At 37.3% G+C, this 27,556-nt stretch overlaps 1 protein-coding gene and 1 long non-coding RNA gene across 4 annotated transcripts in view; one reads left to right on the forward strand and one right to left on the reverse strand.

The window, feature by feature from the left end:
- Positions 1–27,556, reverse strand: part of LOC134210975 (protein grainyhead) — a 704,499-nt gene that overhangs the window by 550,559 nt on the left and 126,384 nt on the right. The window lies entirely within an intron of this gene.
- Positions 19,307–20,639, forward strand: LOC134215246 (uncharacterized). Its single transcript, XR_009980087.1, has 3 exons — positions 19,307–19,875; positions 19,976–20,053; positions 20,122–20,639. It is a non-coding gene; the product is annotated as an uncharacterized LOC134215246 (long non-coding RNA).

The raw sequence follows: 27,556 nt of genomic DNA on the forward strand, positions 1-27,556 counted from the left end.
GACTGGAAGATGCCACGGTGAAACGGTTCTTCGTTGAAGAACTGAAGAAGCGTGTTGCAAATATTCCGCAAGGTGACAGCGTGGAAGACCAATGGAGCATCATCAAGAATGCCTTCATTGCAACCAGCGAGAATTACCTGGGCGAACTGTGCACCCAGAGAAAACAATGGATCACCTATTCGGCCAAATGTCCTATTCCGCCATGTGTCCTATTCGGCCAAATGTTTTATTAAGACAGATGTCCTATTCGGCCAAATGTCCTATTCGGCCAAATGTCTGATTTAGCCAAAAGACCTATTCGGCCAAATGTCTGATTCGGCCAAATATCCTATCCAGCTTTGCAGACACGCCATAATGGTGGCTCCTATAAATTAATCTGACAGTAACTGCTATCTGACGACGCCGAACTATTTTTGAAGCTTATAGCTGCTCAGAAACCATTTTCAAGTTGTTTATTATTTAGAAAATTGTCGCGAAACGAAAAAATCTGAAAAAATAAAGTCTCGGAACAAGTTTTTTTTATAATTGAAAACCTTGCTTAAATTTATATGTTCATTATTTCTATTTTCTTCTAGGTGGATGCAATTATCCCAGAAAGCCTGGCAACCACTGGCTGCAATGCAACAATATGAAGCCTTAATAACCAGAGATACAAATGTATAAATCCCTCAGCGAGGTCATGCTGTTTCTATATGAGGCATCCTATTTTGTATAATATGCAATACAGCGTGGCTTTAGTTAGGTTCAACACTCGGATCTGAGGTTTTTCGATGTGAATGGCAGGGACTTAAGCATCCTGCTGTAGGTTTTTGCTACTTTGAAACCTCGTGAACTATATTCCTCCGCTGCACTGGATTAACGAGGGAAAACGAATGCTATCTTATTCATCTAAAAATCAGTCTAGGATGCGCATTGCAAATACAAGATTCGAGTTCCATAACGGGATATCAGAACATGCACATTATTTTAGTTGTCGGTGTTAATTATACACTACCGGGTCTAAGCATAACCAAAGAATGACATGCAGTGCTTGATAATGGTTTTATTTATACAATAAAATATCTTATTCCGCTTGAAATGAAAATCTACCCCGTGCTAAGGAAAAAAGCACTTCTAGTTGTGGTATCCCACGATATGTTGTGTAGAGTTAATTAGATAGTACGAATACAAATAAAGAATAAAGGGGGAAAAAAGAGTTAAGAATTCGGTTAGGGGAGTACGAGGAAAAATACAGACGGAGTTGGTTGGGTGAGTTGTCACATTGGCGATCCTGCCATCATTGTCTAGCCTGCGTTCCTGTATTATGGATTTTGGTTCGTTCTGGGATTTTGCCAGTGATGTGGGTGGATTGATTGGATTGAGCGTGGATGGATATCTGTTGCCAATGGTACGACTGTGTACTGGATGCCGACGAGAGAGGCGAGGTGGGAGGATGAAAGCCAGCAGATGAAAAAACAGTGCAGCCAAAGAAAAAAAAAAAAAGCTTGCGTTGAGTTTAGCTCATAACCAAGTTGCTTACATATTTGCGCAGAGTTTAAGCTCATTGCCAAATATTCAGTTTTACTGTTGCGTCGGGTTTAGCCCATGGCCAACAGAATAATCAACGCGCCGAGTTTAGCTCATGGCCGATGTTAAACAAAAGTTATTATGCGGTATTATAAAGCGCTGAGTTTAAGCTCTTGAAAAAAAAAAACAAAAAGAACAAAATGGCAACACTGGTCGATAATTGGTAACAGCATACACTAATGTAAAACTCTACAAATTGTGGTTGAAATGAGTGAGATTTGGTGCACATGGAAATATATGTTTGTTTTTCTTATATCGGTCACTCACACATTTAGACGTTAGAATCTCAGTTGAGTGCTCTTCGATATTAAATACGTATGTCTCCTCGAATCATATCATCTTGCTGGTCTTTTCGTGCGATTTTTGATTTGAGAAAGAGAAAACAGTATGTTACAATTTTTTTTTGAGAGTGAAATTTAAAGATATTAGTGTGTTGTTCGATTGTCCACTGGTCTTGGTTTTTTTCATCCCTCCGGAGAGTTGTGACAAAGCAGAAACAAAGCGAAGATTGCAACGGCTCTATTTAGCGTTATTGAAAAGTGCACCCGGTTTTTGAAGATTCTTATTCTGGTCCCGTAAAACCCGTATGATTTAACGAGTTTTAATTGTGCGTTTGAAGATTTACAAAGTTTCTACAAAATTTCAGGCCATGAGCGGATACTGGCATGAAAGTGATGTATCCAGCGCGGATGAATTGGAGGGCGAGATCAGGACCGTCGATGATACAAAGATGGCGATGTCTCCGTGGTTGGACAGTGAACCCACTATGCGTTTACCACTAACTACACTACAGGAAAAAGACAGTAATCGAGGTGTAAGGAATTCCAAATCCGAATGGCTCTCAGGATCGTGGCCGCTTCGTCAATTCGATGAATCGCTGCCTATCAAGAAGCGCAAAGCGGAATGGATTCGGTTCAGAGACCAGTTCGAAAGGATTGTGTCCTGCAAAGCTTCGGTTGACGCTGTCACCAGGTTGACGGGGCTAAAAATCTTTGCCGGGAGCTATCTTCTCAGCATTATCGAAATGCAAGAAAAACGTTTCGCGAATCGCCAATCGAATGAGTTGGAAGACATATACAAATCAGTTATATCGGCGCTGGACAAATTTTTCAACGAGATGTGTGATACGACAAAAGAGCGGATGAAATTCAGGGAAATGAAGATGAAAAGCGGCGAAGCATTCGCCGATTGGGTATTACGCTTGGAGTCACAATCCCAGTTTTGTGAATTTACAGACGAACAGCGCAAAGAAGAACTTATTCAAGCACTTTTGAGACGGTCAATTCCAGAAATCGCTGGAAAACTGTACGAAATGTCCGATTTATTCGAGAACAACGTCGACAGAATAATCAGCCACGGCAAACACCTTGATTATATTAAGAGGGAAGCTGAAGAAACGATTAATGAAACCATGGAGAAGCAAAATGTAGCTGAGTTGCCGAGAGATGTCTCACAAGAATCTGAATGGAGACCCGTTAATGCAGTTCATTCGAGGAAAACTGACTTCAGCAGGAGGCGCTATGAACCGTATCGTTCATCATCCGCTTTACGCGGCACAGAATACTCCCGACATCCCAGGAACAGATTCATCAAAAAGGACGATGTACGGAATTGTTCAAATTGTGGCTGTCGACATGAGCCAGGACGATGCAGTGCGTTTCGAGTAAGGTGTTTCAGATGTAGTAAAATCGGGCATTACGCCGATTTTTGTCGATCATCAGCGAGAGGACTGAAAGCTGAAGAGTTCAAGAATGTCAAAAGCGAGGTTGGAAGGATCAACCAGGTAGCTATCAATTCAAAATAAGTATAGTTGACAAAATGTAAACTTCGATTTGTGTGCATTGTTGTTATTCCTGATTCCTTTACTTAAAAAGCGTTTTTTTTTTAACATTACAGATGTTTACTGTACAGCTGAATACTGCGCAAATCGAATCACAGCAGACAGTTGATCCACGACTTGTAGATTGTTCAATTGGCTCCGAGTGCATTACGTTTTTAATAGATTCGGGTGCCAATGTGAATACCATACCGAATAGAGAATGGCAGATGATAAGACAAAACAGTCAAACGGTAGTGCAGGATTTAACGGTACACCCAGAGGAAATTTTGAAAGGGTATGCTAATCAGCGACCATTGGACGTTATGTGCTCTTTCAGTTCATATATTGCGCTGAAAGGCAAAGGCCAGCCGAAAGTATTGGCAAAGTTCTTCGTGGTGAACGGAACAAGACTGTCGCTGCTCGGATATCCAACATCGCTTAAACTGAATTTAATTCATATTGGACGACCAACCCTACAAGATGACCTTATAACAAATATTGAATTTCCGAAACTGTCTATTGGAGGCGTACGATTCAAAGTTGATGGCTCAGTTATTCCAAAACAGATAATACGCTACAACATCCCAAAGGCATTCGAAGCCGCGATCAATAGAAGGCTTGCAGATATGGAAGAAAAAGGAATAATCGAGAGAGCTGACAAGGAACATGACACAATAACGTTTGTATCACCCATGGTGCTGGTTCCGAAAGGGACCAAAGATTTTCGCATTGTTATCGATTATCGAGAGGTTAACAAGGCTATAATCCGCGAACCTTATCCAATGCCATCACTGGAAAAGATATGGACAGACATTCCAAACACCAATGGCGTCATGTTCTTTTCTAAGCTAGACTTGAAGGACGCGTATTTTCATGTCGAATTACACGAGGATGTTCGCCATGTTACTACGTTTATGACCGCTAACGGTCTGATGCGATTCAGGAGATTACCCTTCGGGCTCTCATGCGCCCCCGAGCTATTCCAGCGTGTAATGGAGAGGATACTGATACATTGCAAGGGGCTGATAGTGTATCTAGATGACGTTCTTCTATTTGCTTCGTCATTAGAAGAGCTTCAAAAGAACGTCAATGAGGTTAAAATAGTGCTTCATAGTCACAATTTGACTATAAATGAGGAAAAATCGTCGTACAATAAAAAAACTGTTGATTTTGTCGGGTTCACTCTTGACGGCGATGGCATACTACCAACGCAGAAGAAGATCTCAGATATAATGGGTTTCGAAAATCCAAAGGATGCTGCTGAAGTAAGAAGTTTCCTAGGCATGCTAACTTTTATTAGTCCGTTCATCAAAAATTTTTCCCACATGACGAAGCCGCTGCGCGATTTGCTGGTTCATAATGTCAAATTCAAGTGGGGCGAGCCGCAGCAAAACGCATTTGACGATTTGAAAAGTGCAGCACAGAACGATTTAGTTAAACGTGGATATTTTAAGGAAAAGGACCGAACAATACTTTATACGGATGCATCCCCTTGGGGGCTAGGGGCTATATTGACTCAAGAAGATGCTGTTTCTGGGGAGCATAGGATAATAGCGTGCGCGTCGAAAAGCTTGACGGACGTAGAGAGCCGATATCCGCAGCTCCATCGCGAAGCACTGGCAATTGTCTGGGCCATGGAGAGGTTTTCATACTATCTTCTGGGACGAAAGTTCACATTGCGGTCTGATAGCGAAGCGTTGATGTTCATGGTGAAGACTCGATTGCGAAAGGATGTAGGTAAACGTATTATGTCACGTGCGGAAGGATGGTTCCTCAGAATGGACCATTATAACTATGATTTTGAACATGTGATGGGCAAAGAGAATATTGCTGATGCAGCATCTAGGATTGGAGAAAGGCGCAATGACATACAGTTTGGAGCTGATAAAGAACCCCATGAACTGTGCTCCGTTGAGGCCAGTGTAAACAACATTAACGAGCAGCTGTTAGCGTTAACAACGGCACAGGTATTAGTTTTGTTATTTTCCACGTGATGCAACACTGAGTTTTTTTTGTTTTTTTTTTACAAATTAAGTTTATGGCTTAGAGTTCTAGAGTGTGTTTTAGATAAAATCTTATCACAATATTTGATATTTCAGGTTCATGATGAATTACTGAAAGACGATGAGTTGCAAGCAGTTATTCATTGGCTACCCAAGAGCGAAAGGTGGCCACCCAACATTGCCAAGTATCAGCCATTCCAGCGTGATATATATGTACAAGACAATGTGCTTTTGAAGCATGAGAAGATGGTGCTTCCTGTGGCATTACGGAAACGAGCCCTTGTCGTAGCTCATCGTAGTCATCCTGGGATGTCTACAATGAAGAATTTGTTGAGGCAGGGATTGTGGTGGCCTAATATGGATCGCGAGGTAGAAAATTTCGTGAAAAGTTGTCCCGAGTGCCAGCTTGTTATTGTAAATAGCAAGCCGTTACCTATTTCGCTGACGTAATATGAGGGAGGATCAAAAGCGAAGAGCACGTGAAAATGAAATTCAAGTAGGAGATATGGTATTGGTTATGCAACAGAAAAAGGACAAGACGGACACAATCTATAAGAATGCTATCCACAAAGTGCTTAGCATGTCGGGGGAAGGCAGAGCTACGATTAAAGATATGACAACTAGCAAGGTTTACGACCGCAACGTCAAGATGTTGAAAAGATATATGGAACGGGAAGAAGCTGACTTCACACAATCGGATATACCTCAAGCAGTTGTGACGCCGACATTGGAACCACTGCCAGATCAAAAATCTGAAATTGATGGTCTTAGTCAAAGGAAACGTTGTGTAAGGGAGATAAATTAAGTAAAAATACATCTTGTACTGATTTGTATACAAAACAACCTTTCTTTATCTATATCCCTTTATATTTTTTGAGATTCAGTTTTCTAATTTGCTAATCCTACATCCGTAATCCACGTGACGCGTTTATGATATAAACTTCCTTGTTTTTTTTTTTATTTTTTTTTACATTTTTATTTTTCGAGCAAGTTAGCATTAGAAAGAATGAATGAATGCACTACAAAAACACTCAGCGGACAAAGGTTTTCTTTGAACTAATCAGCTATGGTTAGCCGCACATCGATGTATTTCGAAGGTGAGCCAAGCCTACCCGTTAAAAAAGCATGACACCTGGTAAAAACAAAAAATCTATAAACTGTATCCCTGACAATTGAAGCTTCTTATTATTGAATTTCAGCTAGCTGTTGTCAGGATATATCTATAAAAATTACAACAACCTAAAAAACAGAAATATTAAGCATATTTGTTATAGTTAAATAAAGTTTTCAATTATGTCCAAATGTCCAAATATCCTATTCAACCAAATGTCCTATTCTGCCAAATGTCCTATTCGTCCAAATATCCTATTCCGCCAAATATCCTATTCGGCCAAATTTTCTATTCGGCCACACGTCCTATTCGGCCAAATATCCTATTAGACCAGATGTCCTATTCTGCCAAATGTCCTTTTCGGTCCTTTTCGATCACATGACCTATTCGATCAAATGGGTTTCGGCCTAGTGGCATTAGGCCAAATTGCTTTCGGCCGAATGGGTTTCGTCCAACCGACCCCATAACATACATCACTCAAAAAATGGTTATTCTATTTACTCCCCCTCCCCCCTCTTCCTATTCGAATAGCTTTTTGTATCAATTCTCTAAAAAGATGTATGGATCACTACGCTTCCGAAACTCCCGCTCCCCCTAAAAGCATGATGTACTTAGTGGATGAACCCTTATTACCTACCCAAATCTACGCTATGCGACTTTGTCACTGAGTCACTACAAGCAAGATTTCATAATACCACCGCGATAGGCTACCGCAATTGCCCAACGAAAACGATATAGGTTTGAAGGAACCTTCATACGCAAAATGTGTAGGTTTGAAATGTTTGAGCTAGTTTCCAGAAGCATGTAAATGATAAGATTTTTAGGTAAGACATCCATATTTGAAATATGTATATCATAACGCGGAAACTGCCATGAACATTTGAATTCTAAAATGCAATATTTTTTGTCGAATATTGATTCCTCAATTACAGTCATGCATTCCACGATTCTCTTTTGCAACTACTGCTTCCAGCTGTGACATAAGTATCACGTCCCAATAAAATCACTACCTTTGGCGAAAAGTTTAATAAAATTGATTCTCGAATCACTCCACGCCATTCTCAAATCATTCGGAAAGACAAGTTAATCAGCATGGAGTCAAATGTGATTCCTCTAAACAATAAAAAATGCCACCAAAACGAAGCACTGCTTCACTCGATTCAGTTCTGCTCTCTGTTTCTCTCAACCAGTCGGAAACTGCATGGAAGAAAACCATGGACCATGGGGATTAATGATTCGGACGTACGCCCATAAACAAGGGCATTAAACGGAGCGGACGTAAATTTTCGGTACACCCACGCGACAACGATCCGGGACTGGGCCGCTACTCACACAATCTCGCAGGTACCTGACAAAAGTGAGCACCTCACGTGAATTCCGGCTTTATTATTAAGTTCTCCTCCAAATTGAGCAACCATTCGCCGAACAGAGCCAACCGTTGTAATATGTTTTGTATTTATTTAAATTGGCGAACGCCTCCTCGGCTTGTTGTGCGCAAAGGGGCACTGAGATTGCTCGAGGTTAGACTTCGACGAGAGCATTAACTGCCAGCCCAACACGGACTTACATATTTCGAACGACATCATTGACGCATTGGGCTTCAGTTCGCATTAAGAGTGCGTCGAGGGGTGCTTTTAATTAAAATACATTTCAAAATGAATCACCTTCCCATGGACATATGATGGCAGGCATGCTGTTGCTATGTGATGATGAAGGCCTACGGGGAGGTTGAAAATCGTGTTAATAATCAACTGTGAATTAATTCGATTTTATTTCTGCTATTTTGATGTGAGCTCTGTCATCATTCTTGGAAGAGTGTTTTAGGTCCAGGATGAGCTACACACAAAAATCGGAACATTTTATTTGTTGGAGCTAGAAGACTCGGTACCTTGAAAATCAATCATATCATGGCAAATACAAAAGATAATCTCATAGGTCAACTTTTGGAGAAAATTTACCATTTTGCGTAGAGCTTGCTAAGGAAAGGTCGTTTTGCAAGTTCAGAAAACTTACTGATGAGGAATAGCGTGCCTAATGTCGAAATGTTTTTTTTATTCTTGAGACACCAAATATAGCTCTAAATAGTTTTCTATTGCTTTGAAATGATTATTCTCACTGTAATTTTCCTATAACTTCATTTTTATTTCCCTATATACCTTTAAGAAATTTCTCTAACTATGGATAAAGCAATTTGAATCATCAATTAAAGTCCATCTCTTGGCAGGTTCACTCCACCTTGACATGCTAAAATAATAAACAAACATTGCACCACACATTTTGAGAACGCGTGCTTAGCAACACGCCTTCTCACTTCGGGTCGGGTAGATCCTTCACGCGATTTAACCGCAATTCAAATCGTGCAGTAGGTGGCGGTCGGTGTGCAGAAGACATCCACGATCAGCGAGAAAAAAACATCGATCGAAGGAGCAAACCACGCGGAAGAGGCGGGTACGGGCACCTTCGTTCAGTATACAAACAAAAACAGCAAAATCGTGTATGAATGAAACCAGAATTGCATTTAGCCTGCATAGATTCCTTAACAACATACAATCTACCGAAGTCTAGAAATGAGCTATCAGTTGAGTGGGTCTCTGACTGGAAGAGGAAGCAGGAGTGCTGCGGACGATCAATACTGAATTAAGATTGCTACAAGATAAGTGTCTAAAATGTGTTTCATTTTTTTTCTTCGATCCCAGCCATATCGACAGGCAACTTATGGGGTTTCGATCGTTTAATCCACCAATAGTGCTGTTTGTTTGGAGTTACAGAGTACAAAGTGCACATGTTGTGATAAATTTATGAGAACGCTGGGCCTATCTGCCAGTCGAGCGCAACGAAGTGCAGTTTGAGGTGTGCTGAAGTTCGTATGTTTATTACATAGAGAATTGATTGAGTTAAATGTTTCCCAACTAGCTGGAATGGCATCGTTTTACAGTGACCGAAGCTTGCGTTAACTGTTTCTTCTATTCTTATTCCTAGTTTTGAAGTTTTTTCTTTCATTTGATTTTCTCCTAATTTCAATAATGAGTTTTAAGTTCGTGGATAGTTTCACGGTAAGATTTGATGATCCAAGTAATTTCTAATATTACGAAATTTGTATTGCATTACATCGTCTATGAGATGCAAAGCAATCGTCTAATTTATTGAAAAGGTCTCTAGAAATACTTTTAAATGTTTTTTTTTTCAAAAACTTTCAATTAAAAAAATATTTCCGGTTCGGTCCGCTTCCGGTCCGGTTTTACATCGGAAATTCTATTTCCTCGGAAATTTTCTCCAGTAATTCCTCCGGAATTTCCAGCAAAAATTCTTTCAGCTAACCTAGGACAAAATTTCAGGATTTTCTGTAGGAGTTTCCGAACGAATTGCTAACGGAAGTGACAACGGAACTCCTAAATGATTTTCGTATATTAAATTTGTACAAGAATTTCTTTTGACATTCCTCCAAGCATTTGATCGAAATTTTCTTTACGGATTTTTCTAGAAAATCCTCTGGAAATTACATCGGAGATAAATTCAGAAATTCCTTTGGGGATTCCTCAAGACATTCTTTTGATATATCAAAGATTTTTTAAAAATTTCTTCGTTAATTTATTTACGTATTATTTTCCTTAAGGAATTCCTTTTAAATTGATTCCTTGGAAAATTTCCTCGGAAATGCCGTAGAAACTCCGTCCAGGAAATCCTTCGTAATTTTTTTTAGTTAAACCATATTAAATTTCTTCCGGAAATTCCGCAAGAACTGTTCCAAAAATTTAGTTGGAAGAATTTTTCCGAGAATTTAAAAAAAATAGGACTAAAGGAATTTTCAGAAAAGTTTCTAAATGAAATTTCAAATTAATTTCCATATGAAATTTACGAAAGAACTTTTAAAGTAATTTCCGATTGATCCTAAAAGAATAAATTAATGAATTTCAGAAGTGATTACCGAAAAAAATCGTAAAGGAATATCCGAAGATTTCAAGGAATCTCTAATTGAATTTCCGAACGAATGTCCAAAAGAATTAAAAAAGTGTTTAGAGAATTCCTGGATGAAGTTCTGAAACAATTTCGTAACAACTTCAAGAATTTCTTTTTTGAGTTTCCGTAGGGATTTCTCAAGACTGGAAGAATTTATTTAAGAAATTCCTGGAATAATTGCTAAAGCAAATTGTTTAAAAACAAGTTTTAAGGAATTCCTAAACCAATTTCCGCACTAGCACTAAAGCCATTTCCAAAAGAAATCATGAGGAATTTTTGAAGGTTTTTCCGAACAAACTTTTGAATAAATTCATGAAATATCGCCTGAACAAATTTCCAAAGTAACATCTGGAGTAAATTCCTAAGAAATTCTCGAGAATATTCGAAGAAGTTTGACGTTGCGACATATCAAACTTTATGATTTTGCAAAACAAGTACACTGGAGTACATTTCGGTGATTTTCGATCGAATTGGCCACCCTCCGGGTACTTCCAGGGCCTGGTTCCAAGAGCGAATAAATATTGGCCACTTCCCCAAGGGAACCAGGCCCTGGAAGTACCCGGAGGGTGGTCAATTCGATCGAAAATCGCCGAAATGTCCTCCAGTGTACTTGTTTTGCAAAATCATGAAGTTTGACATGTCGCACGATGGATTTCGAAGCCGATCTGCCAGTGACCATTTTTTCCGGGAGGGAGGTAACCCCAGTACTCCCCGGAATATATCCGGAACCATGGCCATTGCACAAAAAAATATGAGAATTTTGTGATCGATTCCAGAAGATTGCTTGAAAATCCGTTAGAAATTGGCTGAGCTGCATGGTTTTGAATTTTGAGTTTTGGCGTAAAATAGGGGTTGGGGACGTACGTGTTAAAAACAAGTTTTAAGGAATTCCCAAGTCAATTTCCGCAGACATTCCTAAAGCACTAAAGCCATTTCCAAAAGAAATCATAAGAAATTTTTGAAGGTTTTTCGAACGAACTTTTGAATAAATTCATGAAATATCGCCTGAACAAATTTCCAAAGTAACCTCTGATGTAAATTCCCAAGGAATTCTCGAGAATATTCGAAGAAGTTTGATGAAGGACCGACTGCAATGCGGATTTCAGATTCCAGATTCAAACCAGGGGTTTGCTTTACTACTGTCCGAATTATCGAAGCACTTCCTGAAGAAATTCTTGGCGGAATTCCCGAAAGAATTCCTCCAGATGCCCCTGAAAGAATTCTTGTAGAAATCGAAAAATTGATTTTAAAATTCCAATAGGAATTTGTTTGGAAATTCCATTGGAATTTCTTTCTATGATTCTTTTCTTTTTCTGAGCTTTGGGGCCCTTCTTAGCCGTGCGGTAAGATGCGCGGCTACAAAGCAAGACCATGCTGAGGGTGGCTGGGTTCGATTCCCGGTGCCGGTCTAGACAATTTCCGGAGCGGAAATTGTCTCGACTTCCCTGGGCATAAAAGTATCATCGTGTTAGCCTCATGATATACGAATGCAGGAATGGTAACTTGGCTTAGAAACCTCGCAGTTGATAACTGTGGAAGTGCTTAATGAACACTAAGCTGCGAGGCGGCAATGCCCCAGTGGGGGATGTAATGTCAATGAAGATTCTTTTCACAATTGTTTGGGAAATTCCTTCCTTCAGAAATTCGTTTATAAATTCTTGCCACAAATCTAGTCAGGCTATTCTTAGAAAATTCCTCGTGAAATTGTTTTCCTCCAGGAATAATTTATAAATTCTCCCTGTAGGGATTCTTTAGTAGAACCTTCTGAAAGGCTTTTGTATTTTTTCCAGAAAATTCTTTAGTAAACCAAAGTAAAATTCCGACAATTTTGTTGAAAAAATGTTCGAGAAAATTATGGAAGTATGAAATAGGAATTCTTGGAGGTGTTTCTAACGGAAATTTCAAAGGATTTCCTAAAGAAATTTTGAAGGATTTCTTAAAAAATTCCCAACATAATTTACAATAAAATTTATGAAGGATTCCAAAAAGAAATTCTAAAGGATTTTCTGAAGGGGTTCCCGAAAGAATGCGGAAATTTTGAAGAATTTTTAGAAGGAATCTCAGAAGGTTAAAGGAATTTCCGCAAAAATGGATTAAGAATATCCGGAGGAATGACCGAAGGAATACTAAATGAGTTTTTGAAAGAATTCCTCGAGAAAATTCTGAAGAAAGGAAATTTCTTCTTAGAACTTCCAAAAGGATTTCTTGAGAAAGTACTGGCAGAATTCCTAAGACAAAAAAAAATCCGATTTAGTGGGTCACGTGCCCCATCGGAGCTTAGTTCCGGCAGTGATTGATACATATTGTGGTGCAGGTCGCTCCATAAATTGGTTCACGGCAAATTTTTAAACTGTCGAGATGCGTTTGATGCTGTCAACTGAATTGACCGGGGCAACACAATTGACATCTCTGTATTCAATCTACGTAGGCTAAGTTCACATTTGGGTTAACAATTGATAGGTGAGAAGTGATAATCGAGAAGTCAGAAGTAAGACATGAGAAGTCAAAAGTGAGAAGCGAAAAATTGATCTGAAGTGAGAAATGAGATGTTAAAAATTTAGTTAGTCTTGTTCCTTACTGAGAAGAGGGAAGTAAGAAGTGAATTGTGAGAAGTGTGAATAGCAGGATGTGAGAAATAAGATATGAAATGTGAGATGTGAAAAATGAGCAGCAAGAAGCTGATACTTATGAGAATTTTTGAAGTGAAAGGTAAGACTTGAGAAAGGTGTTGAAATCAGAAATAAGATGCAATAAGCGAAAATTAAATAGTGAGAAGCGATACATGAGAAGTAAAAAATTGAATGTGAGAAAAGAAAAAGGCGGTGTGAGAACTGAGAAATGAGGAATGAGACGTGAGAAGGGAGAAGTAATAAAGAGAAATTGAAGAATTGAGTACAAATGAAAAAAATATGAGCAATGAAAAGTGAGACGTGACAAAATAATTAAAAAGTGAGGAATGAGATGTGAGAAGCAAAAATTGTCAAAGATAGGATCACTTTGTTGTCGATGTTTTTCTTTTCGCATCTATTTTTCAGTCTGTCATTTGAGGGGGTTAGAAGCAGAGGGGTGTAAGTGATGTTTTGGTCAAATTTGAGTTGGTTATAACAAAAAATGCTTTGGTTTTAGAGCTTTACGGATATATATTAATATAGTTTCTACGTTACTTGTAAAAAATATGAAAATGCACAGAAAATTAGCATTTCTTAAACTTTCATACGATTTGTATGGAACGAAAAAAAATATTCAAAAACTTCACACCCATTTGAGCATGAGCATGAGCATTATGACCGCACAATTCGTAGTTGCTACTCCGTGATTGACTAGAACTTGCGAAATTGTACAGAGAACACAATAAATGGGGCTTGGGACTAGCTACCCATTCTCAATGTACACGTTTTGGAAGCTCAAATATCTAAAGTCAATAACGGCGCCGGCCACGTCCTTACAATCATATAGGAAAGGAAGGATTGTTAGTCCGACTCTCGTTGCTACAAGAGACCGAGTATACCTCTGCATCTCCACGATTGTCTTGGATATCGTTTTAGTTACAAATGATAATTTATCTGGATTCACTTTGGTAAGTGATGCGATCTATGGGATGGGAAATAACACTCTCGCTGTCTGAAACTTTCACATTCTGATTTATTCTCTCACCCGCGCAAAGCAGACGACGATCGGCCGATTATTTTGCCTTCCGCACAAGGCAAAACTAATGTCGTTTTCGTTTATTCCGAACGGTGTACACCGGCGGTGCAACATTTCCCACCGAAAATACGAACGGTTTGGGTGCAACTTTTTGACTGCCAACACATGTTTACGGTGGTGTTAGTGATGTCATCAATCAAATTTATCGAGTACCAAATAACAAGTAAATATTATTAAGATTTATGCATATTTGTGTCTTGTTTTCAATTTTTTAATATCTACTTCATATTGCACAAATGATTACACAAATTTTGTAATTTAATTTGGCAAATTGAAAACGTAAAAAGGAGTTTCTTATGCGTTTTGTTTATCGTTAACCCTCTATAAGGCAGACGAATCTAAACAATAAATTAACAAAAACAACAATAGGACACAATGTTGACATGGTATTAAACTCAAATGTATGTTTGTTATACATTAAACAGTTCAGAAACATTGAAAACTTGGTGGCAATATAGTTGGGAAGCGGGAAAACAGGCAACAACAAAAATATAAAAAGATTTTTAAAAATTTGGTTTTACTTTGAACCAGTCAAATCAAGGTACGTTACATTTTTTGGTGAAGAGTCCTAGTCAGAAAACTCATTATAAGTGAAAAAAAAAATTTCCCTTTTTTTCTCCCAAGGGGGGACCCTTGGGAAAAAAACACAATTCCGTCAAAAATCCAAAATCCAAATATACGGAAAGGCAAAGCTATTTTCACGCTAATCACGTGATAATCTGACACAGGAGATTCAAAATAATTTATACCAACGGGAAAAAAATATATCTTTGTCGTTTTTTTATCGTGTTATAACTGAAAATCCTTCTTCTATTCGAAACTTACGATCTGTTCGTGAAATAACTGTTCGCAAATTTACATTTCAAATTTTTGATGGCTCAAATTTATCTGGGGTATTACTAGGAAGCAAATAAAGCCCCTACATGGGTAATAATTAGTAGAGCTCTTGTTAATAAATAGAAAAACATATAATTTGTTGGTGGCAATATAGTTGCCACTGCCTTATAAAGGGTGAAAAACATATTTGAATGTAGAAAAATCTTCAAAAAAAAATACAAAGGGCCCTTGTAGGATTTGATAAATTTTGAATGGTAGAAATTTATAAAACCAAACCATGAGAAAGTTACTGAATTCCAATCATATTATTCGTAAAATCGAAAATTGATTGAAATACCGCCATCGGGGGTGACGATGGGTTAGGAATGAGTCATTGCTGTTACTGACAACCAAGAGGTCGATAAACGAAATCGTTCAAAAAGGACTCTTATAATTAATTAGTTTTCTTGCTTCTAAAAACATTCTAAGTTGTTGAAACAGTGACCTATCCTCAATCAAATTTGCCACCCCGGATGACGGTATCAAAATGATCGTAGAATTTGAGTTTTATCCAAAGTCGAGCAATCGGACTTCAACATAAATTATTTCATCTCTACGTAGTTAATTAAAAAAAATTGGCACGATGTGCTTTACTTCAAAGCCGGTCTTTGGAAACTTGACATTTTTTCTTTTACTCCAATTATTTCATATGAATAGAACATATTACACAATACATTTATATTAATAGTAGAAAAATTCAGATATTGTATGATGCAAGTTTTAAATTGAAGTCCACCTTAATAAAGACAAAAGACACTATTTATCATTGCTATAAAATTGTTATGATGCGTAAAACTACTTGAAGTTAAAACCAATAAGAACACTGTTCTTGACCGCATATGTGCAAATTTAAATTATTTTTCGATTTTAGCATAGTTGTGTAAATCGATTATTAATTTGAGATCTATTTCAAAATTTCACAGTGAAAATATATTAGATCATGTCAATATTCGTTTGAAAAAGTTAAAATAGACTGACTAATCGATTTACTACATTATTAAAAGTAAACATTGAGTAGAAATAATGAACTTTTTTATAACTATATAAATTTGCCAGGTAAAATTAAATATAGAAAGATTTTTCTATGAAAATTTAACATGTTCTGTGAAATTTGATCTCCTTTTTTAATGTCTACATACTTTTGTTGATTTTGATATATTTAATCGTTTATTTTAATCACTGATACTTGGAATAATTCATAAACATTATAACAAATTGTACATTTATAGAAAGTTCTTGGATAAAATTTCTTTGCAGCTTTAGATTCTACTTAAACAACATTGATACCAATTATTAAATATAATTTCAATGAGGCATAGATATCAGCAGATAATAAAATAAAAACAAAGCTACCCGAAAGACCTAATAAGAAACCGAATGGGAAACTTATGACAGCTCCGCATCGCACAAGTATTGGTGCCACGCGGTGCCTACCCGCTACACTCGCTTCGGGCAGGGTGTAGATTTTTCTGCAACGGTGGCAAAAAGGTGCAATAATGGAACTGCACCGTTTTTAAAAACGAACGATTCCAGTGCAAGTTTGCCTACACCGGTGCAAGCGGTGCGAATAAACGAAAACGACATAAACCTCGACGACCGGCCGATCCGCTTACTAGAGAAACACGACCGGACAAGAAGCAAACTTTTACTTTCTGATTTATTTACTAACCCGCGCAAAACAGAGCAAAATTACGGCGACCAGCCGATCGTTTTGCCTTCCGCACAAAGCAAAACTAAACTTCGACGACCAGCCGATACGCTTACTGGAGAAACACGACCGGACAAGAAGCAAACTTTTACTTTCTCAGATAACGATCAACGATAAAAGAGAGGCAAAAACTGTTCCGAATCATAACAAGCCATGATAACAAATTTATCAAACTTGTATACAAGTGCGAAAAAATAAAATCGGATAGCTATTCAAAAACTTCACACCCATTTTTCTCTAAACTGGGTTTTTGTCACTAACCCCCTTTTGCGTTAGAAAAAAAAATCATTTCTAGTATGATTTTCGAAAATGTCGTATGTCCAAACGAGATACTCTCTTTAATAACGTTTTTTCGCTAATATAAAGGCTAGCTTTGGATTTTTTTTTAATGTTTCCATTTCGGCGCACTATAGGCAAAGCTTTTTGTCAGATCTCTACTAAATCAGATGTAAGTGTTAGCATTGCTTTGTAAGAATGGAAAAAGCAAGTAAACAAAGAGAGACTCTTTTTTGGTCATTCGACGTTTTCGAAAATCAAACAAGCAATGATGATTTATTCTTCTGTCAGTGTCAGTGCTGTTTGTTAACATTTTCAAGCTGCCTCGTTTTGGTCTCAGGGATGCCAGACATACAGACATTTGATCTTGCATATGGACATCATACAGATTACAGACATTATACGGACTTTTGATTGCTTTTACAAACATTTGTAGCTTTCAAAATCTTTGGGCTTCCAACCCGAATCCTGTTGTGCTCTCGAACGGAATTGTTTTGGGTTTTTAAACAAAATTCTTTAAGGCTATCACACGGAATCCTATGAAGCTTCCAAACTTCCCTTCCCTTTGGACTTCCCAGTGGAGCCTTTTAGGCCTCTGAACGGAATTATTTTTGGGCTCCGAAGAGAATCCTTGATAGAATACTTTTGGAAGCCCAAAAAATTCAATTAAGAAGTACCGAAGAATTACGTTTAGAGACCCAAAAGATTTCCTTTTCGTTTTTTTTATTTTCCGGACGAAATTTTGAGAACTTCCGAACTTAATTCTTTTGGGTTTAGGAAAGAAATTCCTTTAAGCTTCTGATCAAAATTGATTGGGGTATCGGACAGAATCATTTTGGACTTCCGATTGAAGCCCTACCAGTACAATTCAGACCGATTTGGTTGCGGTAACTGAGTTTGATCGTATATGAGAAACATCAACTTATTTACAACTTGTGCGCTGCTCGGGAGCTCTCTTACTTTCTGAAAGGAATCCTTTTCTGCTTCTCGACAGGGAACTTTTTGGAATTCTGGACCAAATTCTGGGATTTTTTGCCCATAAATGATTTCGTTCGGAAGCACAAAAGGAATCGGTTCGAAAACCTATGCAGAAGAGTTCTAAGCCCCAAAAGAGTTCCGTTCGTAAGACTAAGAGATCTTCGTTCGAAACCCAAAAGAAATCCGTTCCGTTTTTGGCTTCCGAAGCGGAATTATTTGGACTTTTGAAAGGAATTCTTTTGTGCTTCTGAACGTTATTCTCTTGAGTTTCCAAAACAAGATTCCTTTGGACTTCCGAACTGGATTCTCAAAAGCATTCAGAACGGAATCTTGCTGTGCTTCCGAATGAAATTATTTTGGATTCCCGTACGGAATCCTTTTGGACCTTTCTAAGGAATACATTGGACTTTCTAGTGATGTCATCTAGGCTTCATCTGAACGGAATCATTTTCTGCTTTTGCACAGGGTATTCCGAACAGAATCCTTTTGGGATTGCCAACAGAATCCTTCTGGGATTTCTTTCGGAAGCTAAAAAGGATTTTGTTTGGAAGCGCAAAATTATTTGGTTCGAAAGCCCAAAATAGCCCAGAAGGGTTTTGTTTGGAAGACCAAATGATCTTCTTTCGTAAGCCCAAAAGAAGTCCGTGCCGTTTGTTACCGATGTTAACAAGGACGACCAGCAACCCTGTTGGGTTTGCATTGATAGACCTATAATATATATATACATATAACCACTAACAATGTTTGTAAGGCTTCGCACGCAGTATTTTCTTAGGCCACGAATAAACACATAAATCCTACGGTGGCACAAGTCTACCGAGGCGAAACCGTGGTACCCCTAAAAGCAGAGGCAACCCTAAAAGCCGAGGCTGAATGGAAGAAAGGGAGGAAAAAAAGGAGAATCAACGAGCAAGCGAAGAGAAAGACGAAATAACACCAGACTACAACCTTCTTTTGAGGGCATTTTATAAAAACCGCGTGTGAAAACGGTTGGAACCGGGACCCGAGCATCGAGAAACCCACGAATATTACGATTCAAGACCTCGGATAGGGATCCAAGCCGCGTATCGCCGAGTGTTTTCGAAGGCCTGTCGTGGCATCTGTAGGCACACGTTCCACGGGTTGGCTGCAGTGGTCGTAATTCGCTTCCGGTCGTCATTCGCTCGGGCGGCTTTTCGCCGTTATTGGCCGGGCCTGGTGGCCATCCGACAGTACCGCAGTCGTTTGGCCGGAGTCGTTCGTCATCCGACAATTTTCGGGCGGATGTGCCCGGGGATAACTACGTGGTCAACTCTAACCCTACCTGCGGCGTTCGGCGAAGCCACAATATTCGGGAACAAGCCTCCGGGTCCAACCCCAACACCACACAGCAAAAAAAATATTAAAATGCAGCGACGCAACTTTACGAAACGCACTCAATAAATTGATGTAATTGGTGATTTCACGTACTATCACGTCACTTCAACGTTTTATTACATCGCTACCCGTAAGATTTGATTGAGATTAATCACCTATCAATTACGTCATTAAAGCATAAAATTTACCATATTTTTCAACAATTTACTACATTCAAAATGCTGCACATCATGCTGGTTCACAATAAAATATAATATTACAGAAATCAACGTAATATCGCTTTAAAAAAACTGCAACTACTCGTCAACAACACAGGAGCCAACTGACAGCCATTTTCACTTTTTCGTTTGCGCTGAAAGACGGTGATCGGCAATCATCAATTTACTTCCAAAACTATATTTATTTATGAAAATGTGAAGTTAAATTAGTGCTGTGTTCATAGCTCTTGCTGACAAATAAAGCTCTTGCTCATCGTGCTCATCTAATACTCATCATGAGGGCGAGGAAAACAATTCCGCAGGTAAGCATCCATTTTATTATCAGCCGTGGAAGTGCAAAATTTGACGTGTTCCAGAAACTCTGTTTAGATGCTTGATTCACAAGTTACATTCATTCCGCAGGTAAAATAATGGAGTTTGTGAGTTCGTTGCTTTCCTGCCTTACCCGTTCGTCGATAAGAAAAAAATATGGTTCCGCAGGTATGTTTTTCATTCATTTAGTGCTCTGCCCCAACCAATGCTATGTGAAAGGTGAAAATCTGTTACAGGTACTCTTCCGGAATCGGAAGCACACACAACAAAGGAAGCAAGCGATTGGATAATTATTAAACAGCAAAACATGAGTAACTCAGGAGCTGTCGACATGTCAAAGGCTGATTAAAGATCACAAAAAACGGTAAGAAGAGCAACCATTTAAGCAGCATCTTTACTCCCGTCCCGAATTATTAGTTACAAGTTACGAATTACCTATTTTCTATAGGTGTTCAGTGATAATTTGTAAATAATTAGGCCATTTGCTTAGGATTCGCTTGTGTAATGAACGCTCAGGAAGGGAGTAGGAGTGCTACCCAAATGATCCTATGTTTTCCTGTCTGAGAGTGAGGGCGGGAGAAGCATTGGAAATAAAACAACATCGGAAACAGCTCAAAATAATTTTCTTAATGAAACAATAGTTTAATTGTAAGGTGATATCAAGCAAGAAAAAATATTACTAAAAATCAACAAAAGAAAAATGAAAAATAAACAACAAATACTAAAAATAGAAATAACAAAATTTGAAACAAACATTAAAAATCGTTTAGAATTTTTTATATTGTAATATTTTTATTTTTTATATTTGCATATTTATATTCTTAAATTTTGAAACTTTCTATACTTTGATACTTTTTTTTTAAATTCTTTATTTAGGTGTTCGATTTTGATGCTTTGATATTTTTATATTTTTATATTTTTATAGCTTTATAATTTTATATTTTAATATTTTAATATTTTAATATTTTAATATTTTAATATTTAAATATTTTAATATTTTAATATTTAAATATTTAAATATTTAAATATTTTCATATTTTCATATTTTTATATTTTTATATTTTTATATTTTTATATTTTTATATTTTTATATTTTTATATTTTTATATTTTTATATTTTTATATTTTTATATTTCTATATTTTTATATTTTTATATTTTTATATTTTTATATTTTTATATTTTTATATTTTTATATTTTTATATTTTTATATTTTTATATTTTTATATTTTTATATTTTTATATTTTTATATTTTTATATTTTTATATTTTTATATTTGTATATTTTTTTATATTTTATACTTTTTATATTTTCATTTACATTTTATATTTTTATATTTTTATATTTTACATTTTTATATTTTTTATATTTTTATATTTTTATATTTTTATATTTTTATATTTTATATTTTATACCTTTATATTTTTACTTTTATATTTATTTTATATTTTTATATTTTTTATATTTTATATTTTTATATTTTTTATATTTTTATATTTTATCCCCATTTTTATACCTTTTTATATTTTATACCCCCTTTTTACATTTTATATTTTTACATTTTATATTTTTATATTTTTATACCCCCTTTTATATTTTATACCCCACTATTTTATAACACCCCCACACTTTTTATATTTTTATACCCCACACACTTTTTATATTTTACATTTTATATTTTATATTTTATTTTTTTATATTTTTTTATATTTACACCCCCACATATTTTTATATTTTACCCCACACCCCACACTCCCTTTTATATTTTCATATTTTATATTTTATATTTTTACATTTTATATTCTCTACACTTTTTATATTTCACACCCCTCTTTATATCTCTCACATCTTTATATTTTTATATTTTATATTTTATATTTTATATTTTTATATTTTATATTTTATATTTTATATTTTATACCTTTTATATTTTATATTTTATATTTTTATATTTTATATTTTTCACTCTATTTTTTATTTTATATTTTAATATTTTCACATTTTACACTATTTTATATTTTATTTGTATATTTTATATTTTATATTTTATATTTTATATTTTATATTTTATATTTTTATATTCTTATATTTTTATATTGTTATATTTTTATATTTTTATATTATCTCTTTTCATTTTTATATTTTTATGTTTTTGTATTTTATATTTTTATATTTTTATATTTATATATTTTTTTATTTTATATTTTTATATTTTATATTTTTATATATTATATTTTATATTTTTATTTTTATATTTTATATTTTATATTTATATTTTATTTTTATATTTTATATTTATATTTTATATTTTATTATTTTAATATTTAATATTTAATATTTTAATATTTTAATATTTTTAATATTTTAATATTTTCATATTTTAATATTTTAATATTTTAATATTTTTAATATTTTAATATTTTAATATTTTATATTTTATATTTGTATATTTTAATATTTTATATTTTTATATTTTATAATATTTTATATGAAATTTCTGGAGGAATTTGGTATATTTTTATATTTTAAAATTATATTTGAGATTCAATTTTATATTTTATATTTTTATATTTCTGGAGAGCTCTGGTATTTTATATATGATTTTAGAGTTCTTCGAGGATTTTATATTTTATATTTTTATATTTTATATTTTTATATTTTATATTTTATATTTTATATTTTATATTTTCATATTTTTATATTTTAATTTTATATTTTTGATATTTTCTTTTATAATCGCCAGCAAAGTTTCTGGAGATTTCTGGTAATAGCACGGGGAAATTTAGCAACAACTTCTACGGAATTTCTGGAGACTCTGGCAGTAATATATGAAGAGTTCTTCGAGGATTTCTGAAAGCCAATAATTTCAGCAAGAAATTCTATGAGGAAAAACTGGTGGATATTCCCATCTAAGTTTCATGGAAGAACTTCCCAAGGCAACAACTTGGATGGATTTATAAAACCAACTTTCAAGAAATCATGAGAACTTCCGGAGGAATTCTTGGGGAACTTTCAAAGTAATTTTGAAATCATGGAGAACTTCCTTAGGATTTCCTGGAAGAATTTCTATGGAACTTTTGTAGGAGTTCTGGAAAGGTTTTTTTTTGAGGCACTTTCCAAGAAATTCATGGAGAAGTTTGGCGAAGAATTCCTGGAGGAACTTCCCAACTAATTCCTTCGGAAGAATTTGTATGAGAACTGTCGTAGGAACTCCTGGAGAAACTTCTGTAGGAACTTCCAGATGATTTTTTGGAAGAATTTCCTGAAAAAACTTCTGGAGAAATTACTGCACGATCTTCCGGAAAAATACCAGAAAGAACTTCTGGAGGAATTCGTGGAAGAACTTTTGGAGGATTTCGTGCAGCTACTTCCGGAGGAATTCTTGGTGGCACTTTCAAAGGAATTCCAGTAAGAATTTCCGGAGGAACTTTTCTAGTAATTTCTGGAGGAACCTCCGGAAGAATTTCTGGAAGAACTTCTGTAGAAACTCCTGGAGGAACTACCGGAGGAATTTCTGGAGTAGCTTCCTGTAGAATTCCAGGGAAATCTACCGGATGAATTCCTGAAAAAACTTTTGGAAGGATTTCTGGAAGATCTTTCGTTGAAACTCCTGGAGAAATTTCCGGAAAAATTGCTGGAAACTCCTGAAGAAACTTCCGAAAAAAATCCTGGAGGAATTCCTGGTCGAACTTCTCGAGGAATTCCTGGACGAACTTCCCGAGGAATTCCTAAAGAAACATTTGGAAAGATTTCTGGGAGAACTTCCGAAGAAACTCCAGGAGGAACTTCCGAAGGAATTCCTGATGGAACTTCCTGGGAGAACTTCCAAAAGAATTAGTGCAGGAACTTCTAGAGGAATTCCAAGTGGAACTTTCTAAGAAGATTTCCTAGTAATTTCGAGAGAATTTTCCGGAGAATTCCAGGAAGAACTTACGGAGCAACTTTTGAAGGAATTCGTGCAGGTACTTCTGAAAGAATTCCTGGAGGAACTTTTGGAGGAATTCCTGGAAGAACTTCCGGAGGAATTCCTGGAGGAACTTCCGGAGGAATTCCTGGAGAAACTTCCGGAGGAATTCCTGGAGGAACTTCGGGAGGAATTCCTGGAGGAACTTCCGGAGGAACTTCCGGAGGAATTCCTGGAGGAATTCCTGGAGGAACTTCCGGAGGAATTCCTGGAGGAACTTCCGGAGGAATTCCTGGAGGAAATTCCGGAGGAATTCCTAGAGGAACTTCCGGAGGAATTCCTGGAGGAATTCCTGGAGGAACTTCCGGAGGAATTCCTGGAGGAACTTCCGGAGGAGTTCCTGGAGGAACTTCCGGAGGAATTCCTGGAGGAACTTCCGGAGGAATTCCTGGAGGAATTTCTGGAGGAATTCTTGGAGGAATTTCTGGAGGAATTTCTGGAGGAATTCCTGGAGGAACATCCGGAAGAATTTCAGGAGGAATTCGTGGAAGAACTTTTAGAGGTATTTGTGAAGATACTTCCGGAAGAATTTCTAAAGGAACTTCTCTAAGAATTCCTGGAGGAACTTTTAGATCAATTCCAGGAGGAACTTTCGGAGGATTTTTCCTAGTAATTTCTGGAACCTTTGACAGAAATTCTGGAAGAACTTCCATAGTTACTTCTGAAGGAACTGTCAGAGAACTTTCTGGAGGAACTTCTGGGAGAATTCCAGATATTTCTTCCGGAGGAATTCTTGGAGGAACTTTTAAAGGAATTCGTGCAGGTACTTCCGGAGGAATTCCTGAAGAAACTTCCCGAAGAATTTCAAGAAGAACTTCCGGAGGAATTCATGGAAAAAAATTAGAGGGATTCGTGCAGGTACTTCCGGAGGAATTCGTGGATGGACTTACGGAGGAATTCATAAATGAACTTCCGAAAGGCTTTCTAAAGAAACTTCTGGATGAATTCCTGAATGAACTTCTAAAGGAATTCCAGGAAGATCTTTCGGAGGAACTTTCCTAAAAATTTGTTTCACCAATATGAATCAAATTATGCCTTGAGAAGGCAAAATATTTGAACTCAAAATTTCTTGCCGAAAAGGCTTTCAAAATTCTTGACAGGTTCTCAGAAACGATTTAAAATAAACCAAAGAAATTATTGTTACTTGTGGTATTATTTACAAAAATAAAAAGAACGACTAAAATTTTCAAAAAATGGTGTGACAAAATTGGGTCTACAACGCGAGAAAATCGGGGTGTGAAAAAATCGGGTCAATACTGTATATGTATATGGATTTGTGGATACATACAATAAATGCTTCTTGAATGAATAAAATTTGTATTGTTGCATTTGAAAATGTATTTTCAAGCATGAAAGAAAAAAATCCGAATACCCCCAATCCCGCTGCCGAAAGCGAGATTCATCCTGACCGGTTTTTACGTCATTTTTTCATTTACATCAAAAATATTACGTCGAAAAAAAAATAATTTGAAGACGAAATATCCAGTACGTCAACTTTTGGTAACGTCATTTAGATGTAATAATACATAATATTTACGACGGCGATGATGTGCATCAAATCTGATGTGATATTACTTTTTATTTTTTACTGTGCAGCGGCGTTGTGCCGCACTCGGCAGTGTGCTTGGCCTGCTTTCGCCAGCCTCCGTGTCCAACCGCAACCATCAACACCGGTGGCGTTTTGCCGCGTCCGGCCGTGTGCCCAACCTGCCTTCGCCAGTCTCCGCGTCCAACCACAAACACCCACCCCAGCGGCATTGTGCCGCACTCGGCAGTGTGCTTGGCCTGCTTTCGCCAGCCTCCGTGCCCAACCGCAACCATCAACACCGGTGGCGTTTTGCCGTGTCCGGCCATGTGCCCAACCTGCTTTCGCCAGTCTCCGCGTCCAACCACAAACACCCACCCCAGCGGCATTGTAACCTGCTTAAGGCTGCCTGGTACCCAGCGGCTGAACGACGAAATGCTGTATCGCGTCAGCTATACCTAAGGTGGCAGCCCCACTAGCGCGATGTAAGTAACGCGATCCCGGTAAGGTAGCTTACTGAAGCCTTTCAAATACCACGAAAAATGGAGATAGAAGAAAAAGAGAACGTTATTTTTGGCAACCAACCCGGCAACGAAGTAAGGACTATGATTGGAAACTCGGTACCTGGAATGTCAGGACCCTAAATGAACCTGGACGAGTGAGCCTTCTGGCTCGTGAACTGCAGAAGGTTGGAGTGAACGTGGCCGCTATTCAAGAAATCCGATGGCCTAGATCCGGAGATCGTGAACCCCAAGACCAACACTGCATTCAAATATAACATCTATGACATTGGCGGCGGAAAAGCAGAACATGGAGTTGGTTTCGTAGTGATGGGCAAGCAGATGAAGCGAGTGATGCGGTGTAAACCCATTAGCGAACGAATCTGTGTGTTGAGGATACGGGGCAAATTCTTCAACTACAGCCTAATCAACGTTTCGGCACCGACAAACGATAAATCTGATGACGTGAAGGACACGTTTTATGAATGTCTTGATAAAGCATATGGAGAGTGCCCAAAGCATGATGTGAAAATTGTTATCGGAGACGCTAACGCTCAGGTCGGTAGAGAGGACTTTTTCCGTCCCATAATCGGTAGGGAGAGCCGTCACTCCGCTACCAATGACAACGGCCTACGGCTAGTAAATTTTGCTGCTGCCAGAGGGATGGCCATCAGTAGCACCTTCTTTGCACGACAGAATATCCGAAAGCACACCTGGGGACACCCAAATGGTGAAACTTGCAACCAGATAGACCATGTTCTGGTGGATTGGCGCCATTTCTCGGATGTTATCGATGTGCGGACATTCAGAGGTCGGAACATTGACTCTGATCACTACCTCGTTGTCAGTAAAATTCGATCACGGTTGTCAACTGTATCGAACGAAAGATCACAGCGAACGATGCGTTACAATATCCAGCGATTGTCGGCGGAAGGAGTATCGGCTGAGTACCGCCAGAAGCTCGACGAACGGATAAGTGCAATCAACGTTAGCGACAACATCAACGATCTATGGGAGTCGATCCATGGAGCGGTGAGCACAACAGCACGAGAAGTGGTAGGCACTGCACAGAGGCGACCCAGGACGGGTTGGTTCGATGTGGAGTGTCAGAGAGTGACAGACGAGAAGTTTGTTTTTGTTCACCGAGAAAAATCAACAAAACGACTCCATACTGAGTAACGGTGATTAAACCAATGAAAAAAAAAAAAATAGACGAGAAGAACGTTGCCAGAAGCCGGATGTTGGTGTAGGGTACCCGATCGAATAGAGATCGGTACAAGGAAGCAAGAGCAGTCGAAACGAACCCACCGCATGAAGAAGAAAGAATATGAAGAACAAGTGATTAGCGGGGCGCAGAAAAAAATGGAGCAGAACGATATGCGGAAGTTATTTGAGTCTATCAATGGCGTGCGGAGAAAGACAGCGCCATCTCCCGGCATGTGCAACGACCAGCAAGGGAATTTGCTGACAGATAAAACCGAAGTGGCTGCAAGGTGGAAGCAACACTTCGAGACTTTGTTGAATAGTGACTTGCAACGGTGCAACGGTGAGCAGAATAAATATTAGCAACGATGGACAAGCTGTCTAGTCGCCTACACTAGATGAGGTTAAAAAGCTGTTAAGGAGCTGAAAAACAATAAGGCTGCGGGGAGGGACCAGCATCCGGCTGAACTTCTCAAAC

The sequence above is a fragment of the Armigeres subalbatus genome, chromosome 2 (assembly GCF_024139115.2).
Source record: "Armigeres subalbatus isolate Guangzhou_Male chromosome 2, GZ_Asu_2, whole genome shotgun sequence".
Classification (NCBI taxonomy): Eukaryota; Metazoa; Arthropoda; class Insecta; order Diptera; family Culicidae; genus Armigeres; species Armigeres subalbatus.